We start from the raw sequence: 27,853 nt of genomic DNA, 5'->3' as shown, positions 1-27,853 counted from the left end.
GCTAAATTCTTTATTAAATCCATGTAATCTAGCAGGGGTTATGTGCCATCTTGATAGCACTTTATATCCATTTTCCTGTATTCGTATACATTTTGAGGATAATTTAGGCGCGAGGAGTATTTTGTCTATCTCTGATGATGAGAAGGATCTATTCAGACCTGTTTCCCACTTGGTGAGAAAAGGAAGTTTCTCTGGGACACGTAGAGAAATTATTTGTTTGTATAATATTGACACAATTTTCTTTTTCGGTTTTGTCAGTGAAAGTAGGGTTTCAAAATTTGTTAAATGTCTCTTGGATTCTGGATTTTTAGCGATAGAGTTGAAAAAATGAATAAACCTATGAATGAAGTGGATTTTTTAAAGTAGTATCTATTTGTATTTCCAACTGTTCCTTAGAGGAAATAAATCCTTTATCTAGCATGTCATCTAACAATAATGTTGAATTGCTTAGTGCCCTTTTGAAGGGTAGAATTTTGCGTATGTGAGGAGGAAAGAAATAAATCCCTCACTTGTAAAAGAGGAGAAGGAAAAGGAGAGCAGCACTTCCTGATATGAGACAGGAATCATATTTTGTAGGTCTTAGCTGTAATACGTATCTGTGCCCTGGGCCTTATGGACCAGATATGTATTAGTACGCTTCGGCAATTCTGCCCGCACACAGGCTGTGCGGGCAGAATCGCCACCAGGTGTCAGCTGATTGTCACAGCTGACACCCGATGCTATGTGCTGGGAGCGATCCCGCACCGCTCCCAGCACATTAACCCCCGAAATGCGATCGAAATTGATCGCGGCATTCTGGTGGCATGAGGAGGTAAGTGCTGGTACTCACCTCCTCTGTGGCATCCCGCTTTGTCTGTGGCCGGGTCCCGTGGTTGTCATGTGACCCGGATGACGTCGGGTCACCTGACACCAGGAAGATACTTTGATCATGCACAGTGCACGATCACAGCATCTTCTCCCTCTGCAGCTGTGAAAGCCTGCATAGCACAGGGATGGTGCTGCATTCCTGTGCTATAGAGGAATGTGCAAAAGTTAAATAAGAATCAGAAAGTGAAAAAAAAAAGAAAAAAATTGTGAAAATATTTTAAAAAAATGAAAAAAATAATCCCCAAAAAATAAAAATGTATTGTACCCATCAATAAATAGTATTATGAAAAAACAAACAAACAATAAAGTACACATATTTGGTATCACCATGTCCGGAACGAAATGACAGATAAAACTGTCCCGCTAGTTAACCCCTTTAGTGAACACGGTAAAAAAAATAAATATAAAATGAGGCAAAAAAGTAGGCATTACACTGTGTGCAGAATTATTAGGCAAATGAGTATTTTGATCACATGATACTTTTTATACATGTTGTCCTACTCCAAGCTGCATAGGCTTGAGAGCCAACTACCAATTAAGTAAATCTGGTGATGTGCATCTCTGGAATGAGGAGGGGTGTTGACTAATGACATCAACACCCTATATAAGGTGTGCTTAATTATTAGGCTACTTCCTTTCCTTTGGCAAAATGGGTCAGAAGAGAGATTTGACAGGCTCTGAAAAGTCCAAAATTGCAGATGGATGCAGCAGTCTTGAAATTTCCAAACTTTTGAAGTGTGATCACCGAACAGTCAAGCGTTTCATGGCAAATAGCCAACAGAGTCGCAAGAAGCGTGTTGGCCAAAAAAGGCACAAAATAACTGCCCATGAATTGAGGAAAATCAAGCGTGAAGATGCCAAGATGCCATTCGCCACCAGTTTTGCCATATTTCAGAGCTGCAACGTTACTGGAGTATCAAAAAGCACAAGGTGTGTGATACTCAGGGACATGGCCAAGGTAAGGAAGGCTAAAAAACGACCACCTTTGAACAAGAAACATAAGATAAAACGTCAAGAATGGGCCAGGAAATATCTTAAGACTGATTTTTCAAAGGTTTTATGGACTGATAAAATGAGAGTGACTGTTGGATGGGCCAGATGGATGGGCCAGAGGCTGGATCAGTAAAGGGCAGAGAGCTCCACTCCGACTCAGACGCCAGCAAGGTGGAGGTGGGGTACTGGTATGGGATGGCATCATCAAAGATGAACTTGTGGGACCTTTTCAGGTTGAGGATGGAGTGAAGCTCAACTCCCAGACGTACAGTGGTACTGGAAGAAGTCGGTATCGTTCAAGAAAAACATGATTTTCATGCAGGACAATGCTCCATCACATGCATCCAACTACTCCACAGCGTGGCTGGCCAGTAAAGGTCTAAAAGAAGAAAAAATAATGACTTGGCCCCCTTGTTCACCTGATCTGAACCCCATAGAGAACCTGTGGTCCATCATAAAATGTGACATCTATAGGGAGGGAAAACAGTACACCTCTCGGAACAGTGTCTGGGAGGCTGTGGTGGCTGCTCCACGCAATGTTGATCGAAAACAGATCAAGAAACTGACAGAATCTATGGATGGAAGGCTGTTGAGTGTCATCATAAAGAAAGGTGGCTATATTGATCACTAATTTTTTTGGTTTTTGATTTTGCATGTCAGAAATGTTTATTTCTAAATTTTGTGCACTGATATTGGTTTACCTGGAGAAAATAAACAAGTGAGATGGGATTATATTTGGTTTTTATTAAGTTGCCTAATAATTCGGCACAGTAATAGTTAACTGCACAAATAGATATCCTCCTAAGATAGCCAAATCTTAAAAAATCCCACTCCAACTTCCAAAAATATTAAGGTTGGATATTTATGAGTCTTTTGGGTTGATTGAGAACATAGTTGTTGATCAATAATAAAAAATAATCCTCTAAAATACAACTTGCCTAATAATTCTGAACACAGTGTAGACCTACCGGTAATAGGGTTTCCAGGAGTCCCTCATGACAGCACCATCAGGAGGTCATCCTTCATATCCTTGATAGGGACAGGAAACACACAAGAGGTTAAAAGGTCCCTCCCTCCACCAGCAATCCAATGATTTTTCAAGTACCACACCAGGATGGATGCAACTCTATTTTATTTGCCTTTCAACAATCTATGTTAATTTCACATAGCCGTTTAGGAATATTTAGGGAGGGAATATAATGGGTGCTGTCATGAAGGACTCCAGGAAACCCTATTAGCGGTAGGTCTAATGCCTACTTTCCAGGACGTCCCTCCTGACAGCACCATCAGGAGAATACCAGAGTATACATTTTAGGGGGGGACCACTGCCTGGAGGATCTTCCTTCCAAAGGCCATCTTTTGGCCTGATAGAATGTCCAATTTATAATGTTTACAGAAGGTGTTCAGATTTGTCCAAGTTGCCGCTCTGCAGATTTGGTCCACTGATGCCCCTGCTCTTTCTGCATATGATGCGGACATAGCCCTGGTAGAATGGGCTCTAATATTTTCTGGAGGGGACTTCCCCTCAGCTAAATAGGCTAGACTAATTACTGATCTGACCCATCTTGCTAATGTAGATTTTGTTGCCTTTTTCCCCCTATTTTTTCCCTCAAACTGTATGAACAGGTTGGAATCTATGCGCCAGTCCTTCGTGACCTCTAGGTATTGTAGAACTACTCTCCTGACATCAAGTGAGTGGAAGGTTAGTTCCTGATCATTCTTATAGTCCTGACAAAAAGAGGGTAGAACTACCTCCTGATTCATATGGAAAGGGGTAACTACTTTTGGCAAAAAAGCTGGGTCTAACCTGAGGATAATACAATTGTCTAGGCATTTCAAGTATGGGTCTCTGATTGAGAATGCTTGAATTTCCCCTATCCTTCTCGCTGTGGTTATTGCGACTAGGAACACTGTCTTAAGTGAGAGGAATTTTATGTTTGATTCTATGAGAGGCTAGAAGGGCTTGTTGCATAGGCTCTTTAGGAACATATTCAAGTCCCATGGTGGGATGTGGGTTTTAATTGTTGGTCTTAACCTTGTTGTAGCCTTAACAAATCTTTCTACCCATGGATGGTGAGCTAGTGAAAGCATGAAAGCACTCAATGCAGCAATTTGTACTTTTAATGTGCTGGGCCTTAGACCTTTTTCAAACCCTGTCTGCAAGAATTCTAATATTTTAGAGAAGTCTGGAACGGAACTCTCAGATGCTGGTTGATACTGCGAACAGGATCTCTTCCAGATTTTTGTATAGATGGCCGATGTTACAGGTTTCCTACTATTTTGCATGGTAGAGATTAATGCGTCTGATAGGCCCCTAGATCTCAGGATCTGCCTTTCAGTGTCCATGCCGAAAGCTGGAGAAACTTCACATCGAGATGGAATATCGGGCCCTGAAACAGCAAGTCCTGCCTCTCCAGAAGGATTATTGGATCCTCCAGGGACATTTTCTTTAGTAAGGGGAACCAACTTCTCTTGGGCCAGAAAGGTAGGATTATTATCACCCTGGCTCGGTCTTTCTGAATCTTCTTTAGCATCCACGGTATCAAGGGTATAGGAGGGAATGCATATGCTAGATTCATGTTCCATCTATCCCTTCTGGTCTGTCTTCTGGATTGAGGGAGAAGAATTTTTCCGAATTTTTTGTGTTTTTCCGAGTGGCGAAAAGAGCCCATTGGGGAATGCCCCATCGATGTGTTACCTGACGAAACACCTCCCAGTTCAACTCCCATTCCGACTGTAGAACAGTTTCTCGACTGAGGAAGTCTGCTACTGTATTCTGAGAACCTTTTAGATGTACTGCAGATATTGAAAGGACCGATCTTTCTGCCCACTGGAAGATTTTGCCCGTCAAGGATTGTAGAAGGTGGTGACGAGGACCTCCCTGATGTTTGAGGAAAGCCACTGATGTCATGTTGTTAATACTCTGACATGTTGACCTTTTAGATGTTTTTGACACCATTTCAACGCCTCCCAGACGGCCTGAAGCTCTCTTAGATTTGATTATCTGGGAGGATCCTGCGTCCGCCAGGTACCTTGTAGGCATTGACCGTTTACATGAGCCCCCCAGCCTCTGCTGCTCGCATCAGTAGTGAGAGTCACGAATGGGGTTAATTTCCACATGACTCCTTCCTGTAGGTTGGCCTTGGAGGTCCACCAAGTTAATGACCTTTTGGTTACCTTCGATAAGGAAACCCTTTTGTCCAGATCGACCATTTTCCGATTGCAGGTTGATAGAATTTGTTGCTGCAATTGTCTCGAATGGAATTGGCTCCACCTGACTCCCTGTATGGAAGCTGTCATGAGACCCAGGATTTTCATACATTCCCGAATGGTAACTTTCGTGTTCCTCATGAATTTCTTGATCTTGACCCTGAGCTCTGTCTGTTTCTTTTCTGGCAGAAAAGACATTTGTTGTTTCGAGTCTAGAAGGATTCCCAAAAAAATCTTTCTTCTTTCTGGTACAAGATGTGATTTTTCCCAGTTTATAATCCATCCTAATTTTTTTAGGGTCAGTATGGTTGATGTTAGGCTGGTTTTTAGCTGCTGTGGAGAGTCTGCCAATACCAGGAAGTAGTCTAGATACTGAAAAATTAATATTCCTTGTTCCCTGAGGAACGCCATAACTTCGTCCATCAGTTTGGTAAAGATACGTGGAGATGAAGATAGGCCAAACGAAAGACAAGTAAACTGGTAATGTAGAATGGTGTCTCCTTCTTTTAGTGCAAACCGTAGAAATTTTTGACTGTGAATTAGGACATGATAATAGGCCTCTTTGAGATCTATTGTACACATCACCATGTTGTGTCCGATTAAGGGAATTGTCTACCTGATTGATTCCATTTTGAACTTTTTGTAAATGACTGATTTGTTTAGAGACTTCAGATTTATTATGGTGCGATAATCGCCCCCGGGTTTCTTTATTGAAAAAAGACCCGAGTAAAAGCCCAGGAACTGTTCCGCTTCTGGTACTGGTATTACTGCTCCCAATTTTATCAGTTTTCTCACGTCTGTTAGCAGCCTTTTGGAGACCTGGGCGGAATGGGTTGTTGTCAAGTGAAACCTTCCCTGCGGAATCTGTCCGAATTCTATCTTGTAGCCCTGTGCGATAGACTGGAGAATCTATGGGCTGTTGGTAATCTTCATCCAAGCTCCGTAGAAAAGTTGGAGTCTTCCTCCTACTTTCCTGGCGTCATCTTCTACGTGTGTTAGCACTTGTAGTGGGAAGGGGATTCCTTGAGATACCTCCCTTCTGGTAGCTCCATCTACCTGTCTTCCCTTTACCGGAATATTCTGGCTTTTGCTGGTAACGAGGTTTCCGAAAGGAGGACACCTTCTTCGGTTTCTCCTCCGGAAATCCCTTTTTTTCATCTGAGACCTTCTCCAGTATTTCATCCAATACTGGACCAAACACCCGGAGGCCTGAAAAGGTAATGGCACACAATTTACTTTTAGAGTGCCTTTCTCCTGACATATTGCTCTTCTGGATGCAGTAGAAAGGGCCCCATTCCGAGCAGCAAATCTTATTGATTCTGCCGAGGCATCGGCGACGAAACCTGCTGCCATCTTAAGTAGCGGAATAGAGTCCAGGATCTCCTCTCTGGATGTCTTCCTCCTCAAGTGGTCTTCCAGTTGTTAAAGCCATATACTCATGGATCTTGCTACTGAGGTGGATGCGATATTGGCTTTTATTATTGCTGCAGATGTTTCCCAGGTCTTTTTAAGGCGACTGTCTGCCTTCCTATCCATTGCATCCTTTAGAGATGATGAATCCTCAAACGGGATAGATGTTTTTTTTGCTACCCTGGCAATCGGGATATCAATTTTTGGGGTTTCATCCTATAATTTTATATCTTCTGGTTCGAATGGTAGACGAGTTCTGAAGCTTCTGGGAATTACTACCTTCTTCTCTGCGTCCTCCCACTCTTCCAGGTTCATTGCCTTAATGTGATTATTCACGGGAAAAACCTTATTCCTGCGGGTTCTCAACCCCCCAAACATCTCATCCTGCACTGATGATGGTTGGTAAGTGTCTTCTATCTGCATAGTGTCTCTTACTGCAGTTAACAGTGTATCAGTATCTTCCCAGGAGAAAAGATATTTTTTCTTCTCTTCTGGAGGGTTAATGATAGAGTCTTCCCTGTTCTGATCGGGGGCAGAAAAATCCGACAACTGTTCTTCCCCAGAACTGGACTCCAGCTCCTGACGTGGCCTCTTGAGACGGGGCGCACCCTGAGGAGCTTGTGGAGCGACTAAATCTGTGACAGTACTCTGTATTTCCTCTCTTACTATGGCTCTTAAGTCTGACATGAAGGAGTAATGTTCTTCTCTGACACTTTTTGCAATACAGGTAGAGCATAACTGTTTCCCGTATGTATCCGGTAGTTTCTTGTTACAGATGGCGTATCTCCTTTTCTTAGGAGCTGATGTCATCGAGTCTTTTTTAGGTGTCTTCTTGTCATAAAATGACAAGGAGCACAAGACTTTTACTACCGTATATCAATGGGAATGAGGTGAGAAGAGGGGAAGTACCCAGTAAACTTACTTGGACTGGAGGTTCAATCGGAGTGTCAGAACTACAAGTGGTTTGATCTGCCATTACTGGTTTGCTGGTTGACTGATAACCTTAGTCCCATCCCCCCTTAAATAGACCTTTCTCACCTGTCTTCCATCTGAATCGTCAGGAAAAAAAGGTGTTTCTCCTTTAATTTTTAGTTTGGCGCCATTTTTTTCAAATTTTCCGGAAGTGCATTCCACTGTGGAACGCACGCCGGTTACTAGAGGTTCGCGTATCGCTCCCTCTGTAACCGGAAGTGCTGTCTCCGCCATCTTGCGCACGCTGGAGTATGCAGGGCTGCAGCTGCCGGAACCAAGAGCCCCCTTTGCGGGGGAGACGGTTCCACTCCCACCGGAAAAAAGGCTGAGGGACCCCTGGTTTCAGCGGGGTGTCGGCCTCCGGACCCTGGCAGGAGGGAGGGGAGGAGTGCGAGGACCCCGGCCCGATCCTCCTGCGCCCAGCTTCAGGAACTCCTGCTCCCGGTACGTAATCCTCTTCTGTGTCCGTCCCTGATAGGGACAGGAAAAACACTGGAGTGGGGGTGGAGGGAGGGGCCTTTTAACCTCTTGTGCGTTTCCTGTCCCTATCAAGGATATGAAGGACGTCCTCCTGATGGTGCTGTCAGGAGGGACGTCCTGGAAACGATGCTTTCTCATCTTACCGCCAAACAAAAAATGGAATAAAACGATATCAAAAAGACGAATGTAAATAAAAATGGTACCGCTGAAAACATGATCTTGTCCCACAAAAAAACAAGTTGCCATACAGCTCGATTAGCCGAAAAATAAAAAAGTTATAGCTCTCAGAATAAAGCAATGCAAAAAATATTTTTTTCTATAAAATAGTTTTTATTGTGTAAAAGCGCCAAAACATAAAAAAAGATATAAATGTGGTACCGTTGTAAACGTACTGACCCGAAGAATAAAGCTGCCTTATCACTTTTACCACACGCAGAACGGCATAAAAAAAAACAAAAAAACTATTCCTGAATTGTTTGTTTTTGTTTATTCTGCCTCCCAAAAATTGGAATAGAAAGCGATCAAAAAATGTCACGTGCCTGAAAATGGTACCATTAAAAACGCCAACTCGTCCCACAAAAAACAATCCGTCACATGACTCTCAAAATATGGCGATGCAAAAACTAGTCTTTGCAAAAATAAGCATCTTTTAGTGTGTGACAGCTGTCAATAATAAAAAAACGCTATAAATCTGGTATCGCTGAAATCACACCAACCCGAAGAATAAAGTCGTCTAATCACTTATACGGCATGAGGAAAGGTGTAACAAATAAACTCTAGGGTTAGGGTTGTGCTAGGGTTGTGCTAGGGTTGGGTTAGGGTTAGAGTTGTGTTGTGGTTGGAATTTTTTCAAAAGTAAAGAAAAAAAAGTGAAAATATGGCGACTAGTGTTGAACGCAAGTACTCGCTACTTGAGTTAGCATTGGGTGCTTGGGTATGCACAGAGTATCGTGGGTGCTCGAGTGACATGCTCGAGTCTCCGCCCCATATGCTTCGCGGCCAAAAAAAACTGGCGGGGATAGCTTGCCATGCACGAGCGATCCCCACATTTATTTTTGGGTGTCTAACAACCGTGAAACATGCGGGACAAGGACTCGAGCACGTCACTCGAGCATCCGCGATACATGGTGCATACCTGAGTACCCGATGCAAACTCAAGTAGCGAGCACTTGCGCTCAAGACAAATGACGACTAATTTAATATGATGACCTAATGTTATCAATTTCTGTGTCGTACCTCTGGGTTCAAAATGTTCACTATACCCCTTCATAAAATCCTTGAGGGGTCTAGTTTCCAAAATGGGGGCACCTGTGGAGGGTTTCCACTGTTTAGGCACATCAGGGGCTCTCCAAACGCAACATGGCATCCGCTCTCAATTCCAGCCAATTTTGCGTTCAAAAAGTCACACAGTGCTCCTTCCCTTCTGAACTCTGCAGTGCTCCCAAACAGTGTATTTTCCCCACATATGGGGTATCGGCGTACTCAGGAGAAATTGTACAAAAGTTTTTGGGGTCCATTTTCTTCTCTTACCCTTGTGAAAATAAAAAAATGTGGGTTAAAACATTTTTGTGGAAAAAGTTCGATTTTTTTATTTTCACGGCTCCATGTTCTAAACTTTTGTGAAGCACCTGGGGGTTCAGGGTGCTCACCACACATCTAGATAAGTTCCCTGAGGGGTCTAGTTTCCAAAATGGTGTCACTTGTGAGGGGTTTCCACTGTTTAGGCACACCACAGGCTCTCCAAAGGCAACATGGTATCCGCTAATAATTCAATCAAATTTTACATTCAAAAAGTCAAATGGCGCTCCTTTCCTTCCGAACCCTGCCATGTGCCCAAACAGTGGTTTTCCCCCACATATGGGGTATTGGCATACTCAGGAGAAATTGCACAACAAATGGTATGGCGCAATTTCTCCTCTCCCGTTACCCTTATGAAAATGTAAAATTGGGGGCTGAAAACATTTTTGTGGGAAAAATGTGAAAATTTTATTTTTACGGCTCAATGTTATAAACTTCTGTGAAGCACCTGGGGGTTCAAGGTGCTCACCACACACCTAGATAAGTTCCCTGAGGAGTCTAGTTTCCAAAATGGGGTCACTTGTGAGGGGGTTTCCACTGTTTAGGCACATCAGGGGCTCACCAAAGGCAACATGGAATCCGCTAATTCAAGCAAATTTTGCTTTCAAAAAGTCAAATGTCGCTTCTTCCCTTCCGAACCCTGCCGTGTGCACAAACAGTGGGCACATATGGGGTATTGGCAAGCTCAGGAGAAATTGCACAACAAATTTTGGGGTCCATTTTTTCCTGTTACCCTTGCAAAAATAAAAAAATTGGGGTGTAAAGTAACATTTTTGTGAAAAAAGTTAATTGTTCATTTTTTTCTTCACTTTCCAAAAATTCCTGTGAAGCACGTGAAGGGTTAATAAACTTCTTGAATGTGGTTTTGAGCACCTTGAGGGGTGCAGTTTTTAGGATGCTGTCACTTTGGGGTATTTTCTGTCAAAAAGGCCCCTCAAAGTCACTTCAAATAAGATGTGGTCCCTAAAAAAATGGTTTTGTAAATTTTGTTGTAAAAATGAGAATTTGATGGTCAACTTTTAACCGTTATAGCTCCCTAATAAAAAAAAAATTTGGTTCCAAAGTTCTGCTGATGTAAAGTACACATGTAGGAAATGTTATTTATTAACTATTTTGTGTAACATATCTCTCTGATTTAAGGGCATAACAATTCAAATTTGAAAATTGCAAAAGTTTCAAAATTTTCGCCAAATTTCTGATTTTTTCACAAATAAACGTAAGTGATATCGAATAAATTTTACCACTATCATGAAGTACAATATGTCACGAAAAAACGTACTCAGAATCAGCGGGATCCGTTGAAGCATTCCAGAGGTATTACCTCATAAAGTGACAGTGACCAGAATTGTAAAAATTGGCCTGGTCATTAACGTGCAAAATACCCTCGGGGGTAAAAGAGTTAATATGGGTCAGAAGTGTTCCATCGGGAGATGGGAAAATAAGCTGAGAGGGAATTTAAGGTTCTCTTCTCCAATTTGAATCCAAGATTTATGTGGGGGGCGCCTTATCCATTCTAGAATTCTCTGTAGATTCTGTAGGCTTGTAGGAATATTCACGGATCTGGCAAATCGATGCCACCATTACTGTAAGGAAGAGTAAGTATATGTTTTGAAAGTTTGGGTTTCTTTTTATTCCAAAGAAATTGTGTGAACAGTCTCTGAATGTCTCTGAACAGAGAACTTGGGAAGTGGATAGGTAATGCTTGGTAAGTTATTTTGTGCCATATACTTTTGAGTAAGTTTTTTTCTACCAAGCCATGATATGTATGGAATATTCCAAGTAAGTATTAGCTTGGCAATGTTCAAAAGTAGAGGAGGAAAGTTGAGTTTGAATAGACCTTTTAACTTAGGGGAGATATTGATCCCAAGGAACCGGATGGAAGGTGGTGACCAGTCAAAAGGGGAATTGGCTGCCATCTGTTTTTTTCAATTATTTGAGATTGATACTCAAAGCTTGTGACTTATTTTTATTTACTTTAAAATTGGATAATGCTCCAAATTCCTCCAGTATCGCTGGGAAAGCAGGAAAAGGGTTAGTTATCATTATTATCAGATCATCAGCATATGCTGCTACTTTGTGTTCTCTCCCTCCTCATTTGATACCCTTTATCCTCCTGTCCAGTCTGAGCTTCTGTAAAAAGTATTCAAGAGTAATGACAAAGAGGAGAGGAGAGAGGGGGCATCCCTGCTTAGTTCCATTAGAAATACTAAAGGTGGGAGATAAATAGTCATTCACTAAAACACTTGCCGTGGGACCACTGTACATAGAAAAGATTGCCGAAATAATCTCTATGGTATGTTAACCGGTCCCTGACCGCCCACTGTACATAAACGTCGGTGCTGCCTGGGCTCTGTGCAGCGCCGACGTTTAAAAACGGTGGGTGGTCCCGCAGCGCTCAGGACCCCCAGGGTCCTGCTAGCTCTGCGGTACCGGTTCAGAGCGATAGCTCTGACATGTGGCATCATGGGGACCTGATTGGATCAGGTCCCCATGATGTTAACCTGTTCCTATCTTCTAGATGCCGCGATCCATAGCGATCGCGGCATTTAAAAGATAGTGACAGCCGGTGGTCGGCGATCGGGACCCCCCACATACCTGCCAACGGCGGGGATCCCGGTGCTGTGACCTCTGACATCATCGAGACCTGATTGGCTCAGGTCTCGATGATGTCAGCGGCACACCAGCCAATCAGAGAGATCACCAGGGAAGTTTGTTTTAGCAACAAACTTTCCCGGGCGATCTGCCTGATAAATACATTGTTTCTCCTCCGATCTCAGTGAGAGAGCAGAGGAGAAACATTGTGACAAGAGCTGTCAGCCTTGCCACAGTAAAAGTGAAAAAAATAAAATAAAAAAGAAAGTAAGAGTTAGGGTTAGACAGTCCTGTCAGATCAGTCAGTCAGTCCTGTCAGATCAGTCAGTCAGTCCTGTCAGATCAGTCAGTCAGTCTTGTCAGATCTGTCAGTCAGTCCTGTCAGGTCTGTCAGTCAGTCCTGTCAGATCTGTCAGTCAGTCAGTCCTGTCAGATCTGTCAGTCAGTCAGTCCAGTCAGTCAGTCCTGTCAGATCTGTCAGTCAGTCAGTCCTGTCAGATCTGTCAGTCAGTCAGTCAGTCCTGTCAGATCTGTCAGTCAGTCAGTCAGTCCTGTCAGATCAGTCCAGTCAGTCAGTCCTGTCAGATCAGTCCAGTCAGTCAGTCCTGTCAGATCTGTCAGTCAGTCAGTCCTGTCAGTTCTGTCAGATCAGTCAGTCCTGTCAGGTCAGTCAGTCCTGTCAGAACAGTCCGGTCAGTCCGGTCAGTCCAGTCCGGTCCCATCCTTTCAGTCCGGTCCGTTCAGTCCGGTCCGTTCAGTCCGGTCCGTTCAGTCCAGTCAAAAAATATAAAAATAAAATGGCCCGTCAGACTTATACCGCAGAGGAGGCTTATGCCCTGCTATGTTCTGACACTGATGACAGTGCAATCTCAGATGGAGATATGGATTTTGAGGGCTTTAGTAGCGGCGACACTGAGAGCTCAGAAATGAGCAGTGATTCTGTTCCATCCTCAAGCCCAAGGACCAGTACAGCAATAGGGGCAAATAGCGCTACTGGAGAAACATCTCCAAATCAGGGAACACTGCCCAGTACAAGCGCTGTCCCTGCTACTAGTGAATTGGCACACGCCAGTGTACATGGGGCTTTGCCACATGATCTAGCATTTCCCAGATGGGAGGCTTCGGATTCGGCTGCTCCATTCAGCCCTGATTTCAACGCCATTCCTGGTATAAATGTGGAGGTGGAAGATTTTGGACCAATTCATTTTTTTAATTTGTTTTTTACAGACAGCTTGCTAGAGCATATTGTCGTGCAAACAAATTTATATGCATCCCAATTCATAAGCCAGAATCCCCGATGTTACTATGCTAGGGCAAATTTATGGACACCAACTAATGTCCCGGAAATAAAAAAATTTTTAGGACTTACATTTGCCATGGGGCTTGTTAAAAAACCGAGCATTCGATCCTACTGGTCCAACCACCCTGTTCAAGCCACCCCTATGTTTTCAGTCGTTCCGCCTAGGACCCGTTATGAAATGCTCATGCGGTTTTGGCATTTTAACGACAATAGTCAATGCCTGCCCAGAAATGCCCCAGAACATGACAGGTTATATAAAATTAGACCCATCACTGAAAATTTGTCAGAAAAACTCTTAAGCCTCTACACCCCAACACAAAATATTTCTATAGATGAGTCCCTTGTAAAATTCAAAGGAAGACTGCACCTCAAGCAATTTATCCCATCTAAAAGGGCAAGGTTTGGAATAAAGCTCTATAAAATACACATCCGCTTTTCGCATATATGAGGGGAAAGATAGCCAACTAAACCCACCAGGAATGCCCTACTTATCTGGGGACATCTGGAAAAATTGTTTGGGAGCTGATAAGTCAATTTTTTCAAAAAGGCTACAATCTATATGTGGACAATTATTACACCAGCATACCCCTATTTAAAAGTCTGGTTGAACACAACATCGGGGCTTGTGGGACCATCCGTAAAAACCGTCAGGGGTTTCCACAACCATTGGTCAACCAAAAGTTTCAAAAGGGGCAGTCAGGGGCTGTACGCAACGGAGAGCTGCTTGTCCTGAAATATAGGGATAAGAGGGATATTTTTGTCCTCAGCTCGATCCACACAGATGCCACAAGGGCCACTGTAGAACTAGGATCCACCACTCCGAAGCAAAAACCTGTGTCAGTCATTGACTACAACAAACACATGGGGGGTGTGGACCTTGCAGACCAGGTTCTACAGCCATACCAGGTATCAAGAAAGTCCTATACCTGGTATAAAAAGTTGGTTATTTATTTGTTTCAGGTGGCCACATACAATTCTTTTGTGTTGTACAAAAAAGCAGGAAATTCAGATCCTTTTCTTGATTATCAAGAAAAGGTAATTGAAAATCTTGTCTTTCAAAGTGTTAGCCCCGCTCATCCATTAGAATCTGAGGATGTGAAAAGACTCACTGAGCGACATTTTATTGCACTTATTCCAGCAACGGAAACAAGAAGGAACCCCCAGAAAAGATGTCGTGTATGTACTAAGAGAGGAATGAGGCGTGATACCCGCTACTATTGCCCACAATGCCCATCATTGCCAGCCTTATGCGTCACTGACTGCTTTAAAATCGTCCACACAGAACCACGTTTTTAAACTGTAAAAATGTATCCCAATTTGTCATTCAAACATTTGGTTCATTTAGTGAATGACACATTCGAGTAGAGCTCACTTAATTTCCAGGGGGGGTTCTCCAGAATCTAAACCTTCCATTGCGTGCTTGTTTCTGGAAATCATCCATTGAGTTAAAATGGTCACTAAACCCATAGATGAATTCCCAGAGGGGTGTCATTTCCAAAATGGGGTCACTTCAGGGGGGGATTCTTTAGCTCTGGTACTCTGAAAAGTGCCAGAACAGCATAATCCCCCCTGAAGTGACCCCATTATGGAAATGACACCCCTCTGGGAATTCATCTATGGGTTTAGTGACCATTTACCTATCTACTTATTTTCCCACCACTAGATTAATTTATACAGAGGAGTAGATTGTAAAATTCGGTCACTTGTTGTGGGTTTCCTCTGTTTAGGCACCTCAGGGGCTCTCCAAATGCAACATGGCGTCCGCTATCCATTCCAGTCAAATTTCCATTCCAAAAGTCAAATGGCGCTCCTTACCTTCCGAGCCATGCCGTGCGCCCAAACAGTGGCTTTGCACCACATATGGGGTATCAGCGTGCTCAGGAGAAATTGCACAACACATTTTGGGGTCCATTTTTTCTGGCTGCCCTTGTGAAAATTAAAAATTTGAGGCTAAAGTAGCAGTTTTGTGTTAAAAATGTGTTTTTTTATTTTCACACTTCAACATTATGAAATTCTGTGAAGCCCCTGGGGGTTCAAGGTACTCACCACACATCTAAATAAGTTCCTTGAGGGGTCTAGTTTCCAAAATGGGGTGACTTGTTGGGGGTTTCCTCTGTTTAGGCACCTCAGGGGCTCTCCAAATGCAACATGGCGTCCGCCATCGATTCCAGTCAAATTTCCATTCCAAAAGTCAAATGGCGTTCCTTACCTTCCGAGCCATGCCGTGCGCCCAAACAGTGGTTTTGCACCACATATGGGGTATCAGCGTGCTCAGGAGAAATTGCTCAACACATTTTCGGGTCCATTTTTTCTGGCTGCCCTTGTCAAAATTAAAAATTTGTGGCTAAAGTAGCAGTTTTGTGTTAAAAATGTGCTTTTTTTATTTTCACACTTCAACATTATAAAATTCTGTGAAGCCCCTGGGGGTACAAGGTGCTCACCACACATCTAGATAAGTTCCTTGAGGGGTCTAGTTTCCAAAATGGGGTCACTTGTTGGGGGTTTCCTCTGTTTAGGCACCTCAGGGGCTCTCCAAATGCAACATGGCGTCCGCTATCGATTCCAGTCAAATTTCCATTTCAAAAGTCAAATGGCGCTCCTTACCTTCCGAGCCATGCCGTGCGCCCAAACAGTGGTTTTGCACCACATATGGGGTATCAGCGTGCTCAGGAGAAATTGCACAACACATTTTGGGGTCCATTTTTTTCTGGCTGCCCTTGTGAAAATTAAAAATTTGAGGCTAAAGTAGCAGTTTTGTGTTAAAAATTAGTTTTTTTATTTTCACACTTCAACATTATAAAATTCTGTGAAGCCCCTGGGGGTTCAAGGTGCTCACCACACATCTAGATAAGTTCCTTAAGGGGTCTAGTTTCCAAAATGGGGTCACTTGTTGGGGGTTTCCTCTGTTTAGGCACCTCAGGGGCTCTCCAAATGCAACATGGCATCCGCTATCGATTCCAGTCAAATTTTCATTCCAAAAGTCAAATGGCGCTCCTAACCTTCCAAGCCATGCCGTGCGCCCAAACAGTGGCTTTGCACCACATATGGGGTATCAGCGTGCTCAGGAGAAATTGCACAACACATTTTGGGGTCCATTTTTTCTGGCTGCCCTTGTGAAAATTAAAAATTTGAGGTTAAAGTAGCAGTTTTGTGTTAAAAATTTGTTTTTTTATTTTCACACTTCAACATTATAAAATTCTGTGAAGCCCCTGGGGGTTCAAGGTGCTCACCACACATCTAGATAAGTTCCTTAAGGGGTCTAGTTTCCAAAATGGGGTCACTTGTTGGGGGTTTCCTCTGTTTAGGCACCTCAGGGGCTCTCCAAATGCAACATGGCGTCCGCTATCGATTCCAGTCAAATTTTCATTCCAAAAGTCAAATGGCGCTCCTAACCTTCCAAGCCATGCCGTGCGCCCAAACAGTGGCTTTGCACCACATATGGGGTATCAGCGTGCTCATGAGAAATTGCACAACACATTTTGGGGTCCATTTTTTCTGGCTGCCCTTGTGAAAATTAAAAATTTGAGGTTAAAGTAGCAGTTTTATGTTAAAAATTTGTTTTTTTATTTTCACACTTCAACATTATAAAATTCTGTGAAGCCCCTGGGGGTTCAAGGTGCTCACCACACATCTAGATAAGTTCCTTAAGGGGTCTAGTTTCCAAAATGGGGTCACTTGTTGGGGGTTTCCTCTGTTTAGGCACCTCAGGGGCTCTCCAAATGCAACATGGCATCCGCTATCGATTCCAGTCAAATTTCCATTCCAAAAGTCAAATGGCGCTCCTAACCTTCCAAGCCATGCCGTGCGCCCAAACAGTGGCTTTGCGCCACATATGGGGTATCAGCGTGCTCAGGAGAAATTGCACAACACATTTTGGGGTCCATTTTTTCTGGCTGCCCTTGTGAAAATTAAAAATTTGAGGTTAAAGTAGCAGTTTTGTGAAAAAAAGTTAAATGTTCATTGTTTTCTTCCACATTCCAAAAATTCCTGTGAAGCACCTGAAGGGTTAATAAACTTCTTGAATGTGGTTTTGAGCACCTTGAGGGTGCAGTTTTTAGAATGGTATCACTTTTGGGTATTTTCTGTCATAAAGGCTCCTCAAAGTCACTTCAAATAAGATGTGGTCCCTAAAAAAATGTTTTTGTAAATTTTGTTGTAAAAATGAGAAATCGCTGGTCAACTTTTAACCCTTATAGCTTCCTAACAAAAAAAAATTTTGGTTCCAAAATTGTGCTGATGTGAAGTAGACATGTGGGAAATGTTATTTATTAACTATTTTGTGTGACATATCTCTCTGATTAAAGGGCATGAAAATTCAAAGTTTGAAAATTGCAAAATTTTCAAAATTTTCACCAAATTTCCGATTTTTTCACAAATAAACGCAAGTGATATCGAAGAAATTTTACCACTATCATGAAGTACAATATGTCACAAAAAAAACAATCTTAGAATCAGGGGGATCCGTTGAAGTGTTCCAGAGTAATTACCTCATAAAGTGACAGTGGTCAGAATTGAAAAAATTGGCCCGGTCACGAAGGCAAAAACAGGCTCTGGCGCGAAGTGGTTAAATGCCTCTAGGGCTTCTCTCATGTACAGCCAGTACACGGGATTAAATGCCTTCACTACATCAGTACCCAGCAACACCAGGGGTGTAGAAGAAGCCTGAGCATAAGAAATAAGTTGTATGACTGTGTATATTGTCCTTTCCTTCTCCTTTCCAACTTGATCACTATCTAGGATATCTGGCAGGATCTTCCTTAGTCTTTTAGCAAGTTTTAAGTCCATATTCAGTAGTGAAATTGGCTTATAATTACTACACAAGGTGTGATCTTTACCTTCTTTAGGTTTTATCATAATTCTAGCTGAAAGTGTTTGGGTGTGTAGGGGCATTCCATTTAAGGCGTTGTTGAAGAGTTTGGCTAAGTAGGACAGAAGAACAGTACTGCATGTTTCATAATAATAGGTGGAAAACCCATCTGGGCCAAGTGCTTTATTTTTTTGGGCAGAAAAAATCGTCTCATGTATTTTTTTCTCTGAGATAGGAGAACACAAGGCCGTTATTTGTGCTCCAAAATTTTTTCGTAGAGGGATATCTTTTAAACAGGCTTTTATTTTATCTCTTTTGTCTTCAACAGGTTCTAAGAGATGTGCATCTAAATGATAAAGTTTCCCGTATAATTTTTTGAACTCTAAGACGATTTCTTCTGTTTTAAAGATTATGGTATCATTATCGTCTTTCAATTTAGAAATAAAAGACTTCACTTTCCTTTGTTTTACTTGCACCATCACGAACTTTGTTGGTCTCTCTCGGTGTGCGTAATATTTAGATTTGGAAAAGAGATAGCTTTTTGCTGACTGCAGGTTTAACAGGTTACATAACTTTGTTCTTAGTTCACTTAAAAGGGAATAGTGAGAGAGCAGAAGAGTTTTTTACGCACCTTTTCAATATTTTGAATTTTGTTTAGCAAGTCCTCCCGTTCCTTCTCCCTTCCACTCCTAATATGAGCAGCTAGAGCAATAAATTCTCCTCGTATGCATGACTTATGTGCTTCCCATAAAGTTTAGAGGGAGACCTCACCGTTGTCATGGTTTTCAAAAAAATTCAGTCAGTTTTTAAGGTATCTCTTTGCAATTATCTGGGGATTTAAGTAGTATATCGCTGAGTCTCCATCTGTATTTCTTTTTTGGAATAGCAAGGATCAAGAACTGCACTTCAATCGGGGAGTGGTCAGGGAAGACATGCAAATTAATTTTTGGGTTTAAGTAATGATTAGAGTGTTGGGTTTGTACAAAAATATAGTCAATTCTTTGGTACGAGTTACAAGGAGTGGAATAATGTGTGAAGTCTTTAGTAGTAGGATTTGCAAGTCTCCAAATGTCTGTTAGATATATGTTATGAAGTTTGGTTCTGATTTTAGCTAGGACTCTTTGTGAAAATATCGATTTTTTTTTAAGAGTATCTAAAGTAGGGTCTAATGTCACATTAAAATCTCCTCCTAGAATCAAAATGTCCTCCGGAAAATCCTGTAATGTGTCCAATGTTACAATTTTTCAATCTATTTGGTTATTGTTTGGTGCATATACACTGCTCAAAAAATAAAGGGAACACTCAAATAACACATCCTGGATCTGAATGAATGAAATATTCTCATTGAATACTTTGTTCTGTACAAAGTTAAATGTGCGGACAACAAAATCACACAAAAATCATCAATGGAAATCAAATTTATTAACCACTGGAGGCCTGGATTTGGAGTCACCCCCAAAATTAAAGTGGAAAAACACACTACAGGCTGATCCAACTTTGATGTAATGTCCTTAAAACAAGCCAAAATGAGGCTCAGTATTGTGTGTGGCCTCCACGTGCCTATAGAATCATAGAATCATAGAATCATAGAATGGTAGAGTTGGAAGGGACCTCCTGGGTCATCTGGTCCAACCCCCTGCTCAAAGCAGGATTCACTAGATCATCTCAGACAGATGTCTGTCCAGCCTCTGTTTGAAGACGTCCATTGAAGGGGAACTCACCACCTCTCGTGGCAGCCTGTTCCACTCATTAATCACCCTAACTGTCAAAAAGTTTTTTCTAATATCTAATCTGTGTCTCCTCCCATTTAGTTTCATCCCATTGCTTCTAGTCTTTCCTTGTGCAAATGAGAATAAAGATGATCCTTCTACAATGTGACAGCCCTTGACATATTTGTAGACAGCTATTAAGTCTCCTCTCAGTCTTCTTTTTTGCAAGCTAAACATTCCCAAATCCTGCAACCGTTCCTCATAGGACATGGTTTGCAGACCAGTCACCATTCTGGTTGCTCTTCTCTGAACTTGCTCCAGTTTGTCTATGTCTTTTTTAAAATGTGGTGCCCAAAACTGTACACAGTATTCCAGATGAGGTCTGACCAAAGAGGAGTAAAGACCGATAATGACTTCACGTGATCTAGACTGTATGCTTCTGTTAATACATCCCAGAATTGTATTTGCCTTTTTTGCTGCTGCATCACACTGTTGACTGATGTTCAGTCTATGATCTATTAGTATACCTAAGTCTTTTTCACATGTACTGTTGCTTAGCTCTATTCCTCCCATTCTGTATATGCTTTTTTCATTTTTATTGCCCAGATGTAGTACTTTGCATTTTTCCCTGTTAAAAACCATTCTGTTGGTTGCTGCCCACTGCTCCAGTTTATTTAGGTCTTTTTAAATCCTCTCTCTCTCTTCTCTAGTATTAGCTATCCCTCCTAGCTTTGTGTCATCAGCAAATTTAATCAGTTTACCCTCAATTCCTTCATCTAAATCATTGATAAAGATGTTGAACAATACAGGTCCCAGGACGGAGCCCTGTGGTACCCCACTTGAGACATTCATCCAGCTGGATGTGAAGCCATTTACAACCACCCTTTGAGTCCGATCACTAAGCCAGTTATGAATCCACCTAACAGTTGCCTGGTCCATTGCATACTTGGTCATTTTTTCAATAAGGATGATGTGAGATACTTTGTCAAATGCTTTGCTGAAGTCAAGATATACTATATCTACAGCATTTCCCTGATCCACTCAGTCAGTGATTCTGTCATAGAAGGAAATTAAGTTAGTCTGACATGACTTGTTAGTTACAAACCCATGCTGACTCTGGTTAATCACTTCATTCTTATCCATGTACTTACATACATGTTGTTTAATAATTTGTTCAAAGATCTTTCCTGGTATAGAAGTCAGACTCACCGGCCTATAGTTCCCTGGGTCCACCTTCTTTCCCTTTTTGAAGAACCTCCCTACAATGCCTGGGCATGCTCCTGATGAGGTTGCGGATGGTCTCCTGTGGGATCTCCTCCCAGACCTGGACTAAAGCATACGCCAACTCCTGCACAGTCTGTGGTGCAACGTGACGTTGGTGGATGGAGCGAGACATGATGTCCCAGATGCGCTCAATCGGATTCAGGTCTGGGGAGCGGGCGGGCCAGTCCGTAGCTTCAATGCCTTCATCTTGCAGGAACTGCTGACACACTCCAGCCACTTGAGGTCTGGCATTGTCCTGCATTAGGAGGAACCCAGGGCCAACCGCACCAGCATATGGTCTCACAAGGGGTTTGAGGATCTCATCTCGGTACCTAATGGCAGTCAGGCTACCTCTGGCATGCCCTTGGAGGCTGTGTGACCCTCCAAAGAAATGCCACCCCACACCATTACTGACCCACTGCCAAACCGTTCATGCTGAAGGATGTTGCAGGCAGCAGATCGCTCTCCACGGCGTCTCCAGGCTCTGTCACGTTTGTCACATGTGCTCAGTGTGAACCTGCTTTCATCTGTGAAGAACACAGGGCGCCAGTGGCGACTTTGTCAATCCTGGTGTTCTGTGGCAAATGCAAAGCGTCCTGCATGGTGTTGGGCTGTGAGCACAACCCCCATCTGTGGACGTCAGGCCCTCATACCACCCTCATGGAGTCGGTTTCTAACCATTTGTGCAGACACATGCACATTTGTGGCCTCCTGGAGGTCATTTTGCAGGGCTCTGGCAGTGCTCCTCCTGTTCCCCCTTGCACAAAGGCGGAGGGAGCGGTCCTGCTGCTGGGTTGTTGCCCTCCTATGGCCCCCTCCACGTCTCCTGGTGTACTGGCCTGTCTCCTGGTAGCGCCTCCAGCCCCTGGACACTATGCTGACAGACACAGCAAACCTTCTTGCCACAGCTCGCATTGATGTGCCATCCTGGCTGAGCTGCACTACCTGAGCAACTTCTGTGGGTTGTAGAGTCCGTCTCAGGCTACCACGAGTGTGAAAGCACAACCAACATTCAAAAGTGACCAAAACATCAGCCAGAAAGCATTGGTACTGAGATGTGGTCTGTGGTCCCCACCTGCAGAACCACTCCTTTATTGAGGGTGTCTTGATAATTGCCAATAATTTCCATCTATTGTCTATTCCATTTGCACAACAGCATGTGAAATTGATTGTCAATCAGTGTTGCTTCCTAAGTGGTCAGTTTGATTTCACAGAAGTTTGATGTACTTGGAGTTATATTCTGTTGTTTAAGTGTTCCCTTTATTTTTTTGAGCAGTGTATATTGCCTATTGTTATAAGAGTGGGGCCTAATAACCCTTTTATAAAAATGTATCTTCCATTGTCATCTTTCAATTGATCTAATAAGGTAAATGGGACTTGTTTATATATGCCTATATTGACCCCCCTAGAGTTGCCTGACTGGGAGGGACTGTGGAGCCAAGTAGAAAACTGTGATTTAGTAAATGAAGGAACGTGGCTCTGTCTAAAATGTTTCTCTTGTAGTAAACAGAAATCAACTTTCTCTTTTTTGAAGTATTTGATGATCTGTCCTCTTTTTGAAGGGGAATTAATACGCCTCACATTATAGGATGGAATCTTAAACCTGGCCATACTCGCTACTGTGTGGCAAGAAGCTAACTTGAACTCTCACTTTGCTTCTATTTTGTTGTGGTAATGGTGCTTGGATTCCTGGTGTAGAAAAAAGTGTCTCGAACATTACCTGGTACCCGTTTACCCGGTGAGGAAAACTGGAGGCACGGATCTGTGGCGATTGAGCAGACGATTGGGAGAGGAATAGACAACAGAAGAACAGAACAAGGGTTAATTCAATAGATACACAACACATCATTAAGAACTATAGCTATATGGTTCAACGGAGGAACCATATTTCTGTACAAGGTATAAACCATTAGAATATGATAACAGTACCATTAATATTGGAACTCTATAAAGTGTCGTTAGGTTGCTAGATAATAACAACAACGAATGGATAAGCTCAGACTGAAAATATGGACTACATAGTTGTATACATTGGAACCTATGTGTAGATTTTGAACAAAATTCTTCCCCATTTAACTTATGAAGAGAATTAATCAGAGAATAGCAAATGTAAAACCTATTCAAGCAAACGAGAGTCAGTCAGGTATCAGACGTTTGGGTGTGAGTCTTCCCATCTTTTTCCTCTGCTTGTCTGAACGGCCGGTTGTGGCAGTTTCCCATACCAAAGGCAGAGGAACTGGGAGAAGAGTAGAAAGGTGCACTTGCACTATGCTCCAGTCGTCGATATGAAGGTCTGAAAGGTCCAAAAGTACAAGTGCTTCTTTAAGGTCTTCTTTAGAACGGATGACCAGACTCTTCCCACCAAAGAGAAGGAGATGCCGAAGGGGAACATCAATGAGTACAGGATCTTTTTCTTTCGTAGGGCATCTGTTAAAGGCTTTAAGATTCTCCTTTTTTGAAGAGTTTGAGGAGAGATGTCCTGATATATGGAGAGTTGGGCACCTTCAAAGATTATGTGTTCCAATCCTCTTGATCTTTTAAGAATGTCTTCCTTGACTTTATAGTTAAGAAGGCGGCAGATTAATTTGGGGGTTCAGATGATTTGGGCTTCTTCCTCAATGCTCTGTGGGCTCTTTCTATTATATATAATTTCTTTCTGATACCTTTCGCCTAATATCAAAATGAAGAGATTTTTGATTGTCGAGGGAATGGATTCTGGTAGGACAGATTTAGGAAGGCCCTGATACAAAGATTATTTTGTCGTCCTCTGTTTTCTTGATCTTCTAGAGCTTCAAAAGAAGAGTTCAAATATTGGTGACATTTTTGGAGCCTTTTTGAGGCCGCCACGAGAAACTAGATGGTTGGTTAATATTTTGTCTAACATCCCTGATTTCTTTCATAAGTGGATCTAATGCATTAGAAAGAGCTTCTTGAATGAAAGAGCTTGAGACTGGTAATGAATCAAGTGTAGATTCATCGTTATCACTGTCTTGTTCATTTTTGGAGAGCGATGCATTTTTATTAGAAATTGCAGAGTGTGAGACATTTGTTTTTTTTGACTAATTTTTCCATCTCTTCTTTCATGTTTTTTAAGTTTGCATTTGTTTCTCTGGTGGGGCCACCCCCTATGTTAACCATTCTGAAGGGATTTCTGTTCGTTGGGGTATCACATTAAATAGGGTTCTGTATTGTTGTAAAAAAAAAAGCTCACATAACGGAAAAAGTGTAGTTGAGAACGTACGTGGAAAAGAGAGGCAATATGAAACTTGACAAAATTATGGCCTGTTTACGGCATGTTTTCTCACACTTGGCCACAAGATGCCGCCAGCATACCAGATTTTATATGGTGTATAGTTCTTTTGTAAAAAGAAAATAGGATGAGAAGGTCCTTTAAGTACTTTCTTATAATTAGGCTGCGTGCCGACTATGCGTTTTTTTTTAAACATTTCTGCAGCGGCAATTCCGTCGCTGAAACGCTTAAAAATCGCTTGGTAGAAGGTCTCCCATGGTCCCAATGATAATCCGCATGTGCTGTGGACATGCTGCGGAAATTTCCGCTGCAGATTGTCATTGCGGAAAAATCCGCATCATGTCCATTAATTTTGCGGAAACGCAGCGTAAATGCCACCATTGACTTGCATTGAATCCCATAATATCCGCATGAGTACATGTACACATGCGGATATTAAGCGATTCAATGTGCGGATGGTACCCGGGTCTGGAGAAGAGGAGACTCTCCTCCAGACCCGGGTACCATAGTATGTGTAGTTAAAAAGAATTAAACTTAAAAAAAACCATTATACTCACCTTCTGATGGCCCCCGGTCTCCTGTACGGTACGGCCGGCGACCACTGACGTCGATGGTCGAGTGACCTGTCGCATGACTAAATGACGTCATGGAAGGTCCTTTTACACCACCGCGAGCTGCCCAAGACACCGGATGCACCGGAGAAGGCGGCCATTGGAGGGTGAGTATAATGTTTTTTTTTTATTTTTTATCATTTTTATTCTTTTTTTAACTATTAACTTGGTCACACTATATAAATCCATGCCAGCTGCATGGATTTATATAGTGTGACCAAGTTGTCAAGCACTTTTCCAAGTGATGCTAAAATCGCTTGGAAAAGCGCTTGATAACCCGCATGCGGAAATGCATGCAAAAACGCTTCACAAATGCTTCTACCTGGCAGGAAAAGCCCATGTAAAATCCGCATGCAAAATCCGCATGCGTTTTTCCTGCCAGGGAGATGCAGAAAAAATCCGGAGCATTTCTGCTTCGTGGACACTTAGCCTTTTGGTATTGAATTCAGGTATCTGTTAATTCCTGCTTTAACAAGGATAAAAGCAAATCTTGTCTTAGGAACAAAATCCTAGAAGGTTAAATGGGAGGAGGGAGTATGTTGTAATCTCCGTAGATAATTTAATTGTGTCCTTATACTTTTTATGTCTCCTAATCCAGACAGCCTCTGGTTCTATATTTTCAGACTGAGGGCAGCCCAGGTGTGATTATGATATCTCCTCCACCTAGGAATTTAGAGCCTCACTACTGTGAGCTCCCCTGTGTGCACTGCATTGGAACAAGATGGCGGTGATACGCGCTCTGTCTCCGGTCTTTTCCCGTCTCACGTCAGCGGCAGCAATGGCCTTAGGACAGGAACAAAAGCAGCTCTGGGAACCGGTCTCCACGGCTCCAGGATCCAAGGACAGGTGAGTGCCCGTCAGGCTTGATATCTGGTGTTTCAGACGCTTAGGCCGTCGGCTCCATCCACATCTTTGGCCCGAATCTCAACAGGACCAGGTCCTTCTGGTGAGTCCTACTGCAGCTGTGAACTGGGCGTGCGGCGGCCTATAGTACAGACCGAGGCTTCGGGCCCTCTGGTAGGCCTCAGACCACCGCAACAACTTAGCGACTCCGAGGGAGTCCCAGGAGAGTCTCCAGCCCTTATAAACACCAGCTAAGGTGTATTGGGTGGTGGATGGAGGTTAGATTTGGCAGATTTAAATCTGCTGGGCAGAGAGCTCTCAGATGTGCGTCCAATTCCATCAGTGTCTGGACGTGCCCCCCTATTTACAGTTGTTTTAAATGTGTACTCAGCAAATGTCCACTATGTACTCGATTAAGAGTAACCAAGGAATTTTCCTCAGCATCATGGTATACTCATATTTATCCCATTTGTAATTTTATTAATTGTAACAGCAATTATGTGATTCACATTATAGAATGCTGTAACTGCAATCTCAAATATGTTGGTTGCATTTCCCACAAACTTAAGATCCGCATCCGAAACATGTTGCAGGCTCTCCTCCTAAAATATCAACCAATACCAATTTACAAACTATAAAACCATACCTTATCAGATGAATCCAAATGTTTTTTGGATGAACACCAGGGGGATGATGTTTCCATTATGAGAGTTGCCGGAATCGCATGGGTGTCCAAGCCCAGTAGAGGTGGTAACTCGCTGGGTAAATTCAGTGCACATGAAGCCTTTTGGATCTTTAAACTGAATACTCATTTTCTTCATGGGCTTAATTAGTAGACAGATTTTATGTATTTTTATTGAATGACATTTTCCCTTTTTTTATGCATTATATTTCTATATATTAGTCACCAATTTTTTAGATATGACCTTTGACAAGACTCCACCTCCCACTTTACTATTTAAGGTTCTACATCATATCCCCTTTGATAGCTATGAATAAGTGTTTTGTTCAACCCAAAATGCGAAAGCTTAAGGATACTATCTATTTTTTGTACCTTCCCTCTGTTTCTATTGTATTTAGTAAAAATTATGTTTTCATTTTTCTTTTTTTGTGTGCTGCAGCTTCATCTTGATTTTTCTACTTATTCTTACCGGGAAGCAAGTCTGGTGTGTTCGCCACACTCCCTGCACCACAACAAGACCCGAGACCAAAAACCTATTCACAAGGGCTTTTCATGTGGAATTTACTTTGATTTGTCTTTAACGTTGATTGCATGGGGTGATGATTTGAATACATATATATTTTAATTTTCTAAAAAGTTATTGTGTTCGGTGTAGTGAACACCACTAGTTTCAAAATAATACTGCACAGTCTCACATCCCTTTTGATGAATGATAGAGCTGTACAAAGCCTCAACATTGAGGCTAGCCAAAAAGATGCCCAATGGTACTTTGATTCTCTCCAATGTTTAAAAAATATCAATAGCATCTCTCACAAAATTCCTCAAGATTTTATCCACATAAACACTGATATTTTGTGTTAAAAAATAAAAATAAAAAAATATTCTAAATTTCTAATGTGTTTTTCAATAAAATGTTTGCACTAACAATATTATTTACCCCTTCGTGACACAGCCCATTTTAAACTTAATGACCAAGCCCCATTTTTCATATCTGACCATAGTCATGTTATGTGCTAATAACTCTGGAATGCTTCTATCCCTGTGATTCTGAAACATTACATTAGTGATACATTTAGATTGATCCATTTTTCTTTTTTTTGTGAAAATTTCTAATTATATAGAAAAATTAGCGATTTTTAAACTTTCAATGCTTATATCCTGAAACCAGATAGTCATACCACACAAAATAGTTAATAAATAATATTTCCCATATGTCTACTTTGTCAGCATTAATTTTCAAACCACCAAAATTAATTATGATGTTAGAAGGGTTAAAATTTAACAGC

Source organism: Phyllobates terribilis, unplaced genomic scaffold, assembly GCF_046119375.1.
Source record: "Phyllobates terribilis strain yellow unplaced genomic scaffold, ASM4611937v1 Scaffold_1__5_contigs__length_1240528914, whole genome shotgun sequence".
Lineage (NCBI taxonomy): Eukaryota > Metazoa > Chordata > Amphibia > Anura > Dendrobatidae > Phyllobates > Phyllobates terribilis.
This window is presented reverse-complemented; position numbering follows the sequence as displayed.